The sequence below is a fragment of the Hordeum vulgare genome, chromosome 2H (genome assembly GCF_904849725.1).
Source record: "Hordeum vulgare subsp. vulgare chromosome 2H, MorexV3_pseudomolecules_assembly, whole genome shotgun sequence".
NCBI classification, from domain to species: Eukaryota; Viridiplantae; Streptophyta; class Magnoliopsida; order Poales; family Poaceae; genus Hordeum; species Hordeum vulgare.
In genome coordinates this window covers 558,526,167-558,533,964 of record NC_058519.1, presented here as the reverse complement: position 1 = coordinate 558,533,964, position 7,798 = coordinate 558,526,167, and positions in this window count along the sequence as shown.

Genomic DNA, 7,798 nt, shown 5'->3' with positions numbered 1-7,798 from the left:
TCGATGCTCAAATCAAAAAGATAATTGCAAACAAAACTCCCCCTGGATTGATGTTCGTATGGACGACACCCGAGTATTCGGCTAGTCGTGGAGTGTGATTGATCAGTGGTGGGGGAGTCAAAACTTTACTTTTCTGTTTGGGAACCGCCTATAGCATGTGTAGCGTGGAAGATGGTGAGAACTCTTGGTCATTGCATTGACAATGAAAGTATGCCACCCAAAATTATTATCTCTGTTTTCAAAGCTGGAGCTCTGGCACCTCTGCAAATCAATGCTTCCCTCTGCGAAGGGTTTGTTTATTTATGTTCCTGTTGAGTCATCCTCCTCTTATAAAAGCACCAATTAGAGAGCACCTCTGTCATTTTTATGCTTTGCTTTTAACTGTGATTGAGTATGACTGTGACTAGATCTTCTTTGCCATGAATTACAATGTTTAGTCAGCCCTTGGTCTTTGAAGGTGCTCTGCATTTATGTTTTGCGGTCTCAGAAAGAGCTAGCGAGATACCATCTGTTCGTACTGCTTCATGATTGTTTTGATTGAAGTGTTGATGTTTGAGACTTATTATTATTTGCTCGCTAGTTGATTATACCATTGATATGAGTTTACCTTGAGACCTAGATGTCATTTGCTTATGTGGTTAGCTTGTGATCTTGCTGAAATTCTCGTTAGAGCTAGACATAGTTGCAACAACAAGATCAAACAGAGTTCGTAAAAATTTTCCTTTTGTCTCTTTCAGTTTGTCAACTGAATTGCTTGAGGACAAGCAAGGCTTTAAGCTTGGGGGAGTTGATACGTCTCTGTCGTATCTACTTTTCCGAACTCTTTTGCCCTTGTTTTGACCTCTAATTTGCATGATTTGAATGGAACTAACACGAACTAACGCTGTTTTCAGCAGAATTGCCATGGTGTTGTTTTTGCGCAGAAATAAAAGTTCTCGGAATGACCTGAATATTTACGGAGAATTTTTCTGGAATATATAAAAATATTGGCACAAAAATCAGCGGAGGAAGTGTAGCCATGAGCCCACAAGCCCACCAGACGCCCCCCTGGCCGCGCCTGGTAGGCTTGTGGGGCCCACAACGCTCCACCGCCTCCAAGTCCAGCTCTATTTAGTCCGTCTCGCCCAGAAAAAATCAAGGAGAAGAGTTCATCGCGTTTTACGATACGGAGGCGCCGCCACCTCCTGTTCTTCATGTGGAGGGCAGATTTGGAGTCCGTTTTGGGCTCTGGATAGGGGAAATCGTCGCCATCATCATCATCAACCTTCCTTCATCGCCAATTCCATGATGCTCTTCACCGTTCGTGAGTAATCTCATCGTAGGCTTGCTGGATGGTGATGGGTTGGATGAGATCTATCATGTAATCGAGTTAGTTTTGACGGGGATTGATCCCTAGTATCCACTATGTTCTGAGATTGATGTTGCTACTACTTTGCCATGCTTAATGCTTGTCATTAGGGCCCGAGTGCCATGATTTGAGATCTGAACCTATTATGTTCTCGTCAATATATGTGTGTTCTTGATCCTATCTTGCAAGTTGTAGTCACCTACTATGTGTTATGACCCGGCAACCCCGGAGTGACAATAGCCGGAACCACTCCCAGAGATGACCATAGTATGAGGAGTTCATGTATTCATCAAGTGTTAATGCGTTGGTCCGGTTCTTTATTAAAAGGAGAACCTTAATATCCTGTAGTTTCCATTAGGACCCCGCTGCCACGGGAGGGATGGACAATAGATGTCATGCAAGTTCTTTTCCCTAAGCACGTATGACTACATACGGAATACATGCCTACATTAGATTGATGAACTGGAGCTAGTTACATATCTCTCCGTGTTATAGTTGTTGCATGATGAATAGCATCCGGCATAATCATCCATCACCGATCCAATGCCTATGAGTATTTTCCTACTGGTCCTTGCTACATTACTTTGTTGCTACTGTTGTCACTACTGCTAATGTTACTCTATTGCTACTGTTGTTACTTTGCTGCTACTGGTTACTATTGCTACTGCTGCTATCACCCTACTTTGCTACTGATACTTTGCTGCAGATACTAAATCTTTTAGGTGTGGTTGAATTGACAACTCAACTACTAATACTTGAGAATATTCTTTGGCTTCCCCTTGAGTCGAATCAATAAATTTGGCTTGAATACTCTACCCTCGAAAACTGTTGCGACCCCCTATACTTGTGGGTTATCAGCGGCGCGCCGGTGATGGTGATGATCTATTCTTGGAGGGCTCCGCCCGAGCTCCGCAAAAAACCGATCTAGAGGAATAACTACGAAGTAGAGGTTTGAGTTGCACGTGGCAAAGTTGTGTCTCAAAAACCCTAAAACCTCTAGTATATATAGGAGGAGGGGAGGGGCTAGCCTTGGGGCTCAAGGGAGCCCCTAGGGCACCGGCAGAAAGGAGGAGGAGGACTCCAACTCCAATTCGGTTTGGGGAACGAGGAGTCCTCGTCTTCCTTCCCACCTCCCTCTTTTTTTTGGTTTTCTTTTCCTAGCGCCATAGCACACTTGGGCTGGCCTCACCAGCCCACTAAGGGCTGGTGCGCCACCCTTGGACTATTGGGCTCACTCCTGGGTGGGTGGGCCCCTCCCGGTGAAAACCTGGAACCCATTCATCACTCCCGGTACAGTGTCGGTAATGCCCGAAATATTTCCGGAGACCAAATGAAACCATCATATATATCAATCTTCATTTCCGAACTATTTCTGAAACCCTCGTGATGCCGGTGATCTCATCCGGGACTCCGAACAACCTTCGGTCACCAACACCTATAACTCAACTATACCAAAACGTCACCGAACCTTAACTGTGCAGACCCTGCGGGTTCGAGAACTATGCAGACATGACCTGAGACACTCCCCGGTCAATATCCAATAGGGGACTTAGACTATGTTCAAGATAATTATAGTTTAACTAATAAAATTACTAATAAACTCACACTCAAATAGACATCCCTTTAGTTACTTGAGTGTGGCATGATCCAAATTCACTAACTCAAATCCGATCATCACGTGAGTTGAGCGTAGTTTCAGTGGTAAACATCTCTATGCTAATCATATCAACTATACGATTGTTGCTCGACCTTTCGGTCTCTCGTGTTCCGAGGACATGTTTGCACATGCTAGGCTCGTCAAGTTTAACCCGAGTGTTCCGCGTGTGCAACTGCTTTTGCACCCGTTCTATGTGAACGTTGAGTCTATCACACCCGATCATCACGTGGTGTCTCGAAATGATGAACTGTCGCAACGGTGCACAGTCGGGGACAACACAATTTTATCTTGAAATTTTAGTGAGGGATCACTGTAGTGACTAAGATGCGGTCCTTTCCGATTTAGGGAATGAGGCCCAAAAATGGAAAGAAGCGCATCTAAGCGTTTCGCAAGCAAGATAAACATAGCACATACAGAATAAAGAATGACAAATAGGGAATCGTTTGCCATATCATAGATAATATCAGAGTTTACATCACACATTTATTCAGACAAGGTAGTTCCACTACGGACTAAATAACATGAGAAAAGGCTATGCTATCCCGCATGCTTGCCCACGATCACGACCACGGCCTCAGTCTTCTGGATAATTCACATACATGCGGTCGTTCTCCTCATCGTAATGCCACACCAGGTGCGTGCCATCGGGATCACCTGTGTTGGGCGTACCTGTACCTGTTGGGGTGTTGAAGTAATCTGTGAGCCACAGGGATTCAGCAATCTATGACCGCGGTACCGAAAATAGACAAGTTATTAGGTGAGGAAGGTTTAGTGTTTAGGTTGTAGCATCCTAAGCATTTATGGTGGCTAACTTACGAAGAACAAGTTATTGATATGATGGTCTATGCTAGCGATCGAAGTCTAGCTGATTACTAAGTGATCCTGAACACCTACTTACGTCAAACATAACCCCACCGTGCTCCCGATCGAAGAGAGGTCTTCGAAGGGGACAATCACGATTACGCACACCGTTGGCAGTTTTATTAGATTAAGTTCAAGTTATCTATAACCGGATGTTAAAAAATATTCCAAGTTGCCACATAACCGCGGGCACGGCTTTCCGAAAGATTAAACCCTGCAGGGGTGCTCCAACTAGTCCATCACAAAAGGTCACGGGCCGCAAAGTAATCCTCTATCACGAATCTCGTGATCTCGTCGGATTCCTTAGAGGAAAACCTCAACTTTGGGGAGAACCAAAGCTTCACCAGGATTCCTATACGCAAAATATATCGCTAAGGTAAGACAAGACTAGCAGGACCTCCCGTCGTGTTGACGACCCTGATAAGAGCCGTGTATCTCAGTCTCAGGACACGACGGATGAGCGACGCGTACAGTGGCCTGATAGAAATCTCTCAAGTTGCCTTGAGTTGGCCCCGCACAGTGCTCTGGTTTGGACCAACAATCATGAGGAGCACTGGCCCGGGTTGTTGATTAATTCCTCGGGGTAGCTATTCCTTATGCAGATTATTATTAAGTGATTAGCAAATTAAAACCAATGTTGGGTCCTGCCGGACAAGTCTTAATACTACACGATTTATCAAGGGGGTCCCCATAACAACCCCGAACGTGTTAGGAGCGATCAATTATGGAATCAAACACCGGTAGCCGGAAACTATGGCGGCAATAATGGAACAAATCACCCGACAAAAGGCTAGGCCTTCCATAATTTACCAAGTATATAGGTGCATTAATTAAATAACAGATTTAAACATAATGATATCCAAACTCATGTTATCACATGAGACAATTGCACCTGCAACTAGCAACGCTAACATTAGAAGCTGAGCAAGCCTACTTAGCCATTCAATATTAGCTTGGAGGGGAAAGTGTTTGGGTTTCATGGCAATATCAGGAGGCAATTATTTCAGTGGTAGGCAACGATCATATGACGAAGGAAACGTGAATCTAGGCATAACAAAGCTAGAGATGTATCAAGGTCATGGTCATCTTGCCTGTGATGTCTTCAGCTTGGAACTGCTCTTGTTCGTCCTACACGTACTCTCCCGAGTCCACGTAATCACTCTCCGATCCCGGTGCTACCCAACATAAAAATAGCATCCAATGAACAACAACACCACATGATGCAACAAACACATGATGCATGAGATGAGAATGTAGCATACATCTCTATTCTAGTCACTTCATATGCATGAGAAGAAAATACAAACTTCTGGACAGAACTTCACTCTAATCTATCTTGACATGCACGAAGATGACATGAACAGATGCATCACGTGAAAACGATGCAAAAACATATAAAGAACGTTACGAACGGAGTTACGGATCAACCGGAAACTACGAAACAAGAACTGCAGTTCTACGGATCAAATCTACCACAAGCACTCTCCAATGGCATACTTCTGGTATTCCCAGGTTGCCACATCACCAAACAAACAAGTATAGATGGGGTGGTGCAAAGAAACTCACAACACCATCAACTATGCACTCACAAGCATCAAAACAACAAAACTATACATTCTGTCCTAAACAGCAACATAGCAGTTTGAGAGCAACATGCAAAGCACCTACAACCATCCAGATGTGCCTAATAAGATATGTGGCAAAAGCTATTCAAAATCTCTACAAGCATGAGCAAAAAGATAATACAAAGGGGTTACACACAGAAAGATCTACAACTGCTAACTTGGACAAAAATATCAGTTTTTAGGGACTTAGTGAAATTCTCAGATTCTCACTAGTTGTTTATGCTCTGAAGCATTTTGACAGCACCCAAAATAATATCTACATGAAGTCAAATGGAATGTAAATTGATAGAGAGCTAGACAAACACAAAAGCTAAAGATTTGTAGTTGATTGCAAGAGCTGATTCCCAACACATGAACTTTTGCAAGCACAACTACAAGTAAAGAAAATAACAGCAGTTTCTCAGACTTAGTGAAAATCACAGATTTTCAGTAAGTTGATATTTTCAGCCACATGCCTACTTTGACAAAGAACAACTTGCACATACAAACTCCTAAGCATGAAACAAAACCACCATAATGTAGAGGGGTTCACCCTCTACTGCCACATCAAGGAATCATCCTCTGAGGCTCATCACATCACATGGAATCAAGCTATAAACTTAGAACAAAACAGAAAAATGGCATTCCCAGTATGTGTTCCAAAGGGAAATCCGATTCGACCAATGGATTCCTGGGATGATTATACCCCCAAAAACATATATAATACCTAGATACTTGCATAGAATAAATGGGCACAAAGCTAAGATGAAAATCTACATGGAATCACATAGAGGTAAATAGTGCTATAGCACATGTGTTGCACACTAGTTCATCACCTACGCATGCACTTGCACACTCTCACAACTCCAATGGTGACATGAGGGTTTAGACCTCATGTATATGTGCCATAGCACATCACCATACACCACACACACACTAACACTAACACCCACACATACATGCTTGCATATAAGTACTCATCAAGGCAAACCATGCCTTGGGCATGTGGGTGTCACACACACATGCACACACACACATAATTTCATGCATGCTTACATCTATAACAACACAAGGACATACTCCTACCATACATTAGTGCATATCACCACAAGCACACAACCACAACACTTGGGTGCTTGCACCACATATACTTGCAAACACCATATGCACAAACTTCACCTAGTGCACACACACATACTAACAGACACACATATACACTTGCACTCAAAATCCCTACACATGCATCACTACAAATGCTAGCAAAAATAAACTAGAGACACCCTACTGGTATAAAAATATTAGGCCACAGACTAGTGATGTCCAAGCAAGCTGCAGCAACAATACCTTGAACAGCAAGAAGAAAACACAAAAAAATAAAATAAAAGGGGGTAGAGGGAATTCGAACCCATGCCCTTATGAACTCCACACGACCACACACAAGCATCTCCACTGCGTTGTTGCACCTTGCTCGAAGAATAGAGGAGGCATACAGGTTGAGATATCCCTAAGCAGCTACTGTGCCCAAGAAACAAAATAGCAAAAGGGGTGGCGCCACGGGGTTTCAAAACCACGACCATCTACTATGCAGAACACCTACCTACCACTACGATGTGCTTTCGAAACTTAACAGAGTACATGAGGATACTCTATTAGGTAACCCCTCTCTGCTCCTGCAACAGATCGGCGACGGCCGGAACAGGGGACGACCACCGATGAAGCTACGGCCTAAATTGATCGGCGGTTGCTCGCATGGAGGAAGAGGGATCCACCAGGGACCCATTCCCGTGCCTGCCGTAGGAGGAGGAAGCCTGCCACGGCAGTGCAACTATGCTCAGCTAGGCGGTGGCTACGGCGACTGAGTTGCGACGCTACGGCCCTAGGATGCTACGTGCGAGGGGGAAAAGGAAGAAGAGGACGAGCAGCTCACCGTGGAGTGCTTGGGTACGATTGGCTTCAACTTGCTCCGCGACCCGCAACTTGCTCCGGCGACGATGATGCGAAGGAGACGCCAGGAAGGATGATCGTCCTCGCTAGCGTCGGGAATGGAACAGGGGTTGATCCCCCATCCTCGTGGACGGCTCGGGCTCGACGGATACGCGCCGGCGACGAGGGGAGGGACGAAGGAATGCCGGCGGGGAACACTGACCCTGAACCTACTCCTACAGATCTTACCTGACAAGGAGAGGGGGAGAGAGATGGAAGGGAGGAGGCGGCGCTAGGAGGGAGGACGCGGAACCCTCGGCAGCAGGGCACGCACGCCGAGGCTATATAGGGGCCTCGATGTCCGTGAATCTCACGGCGTCGTGATACGTCCATTTTGCATCATGC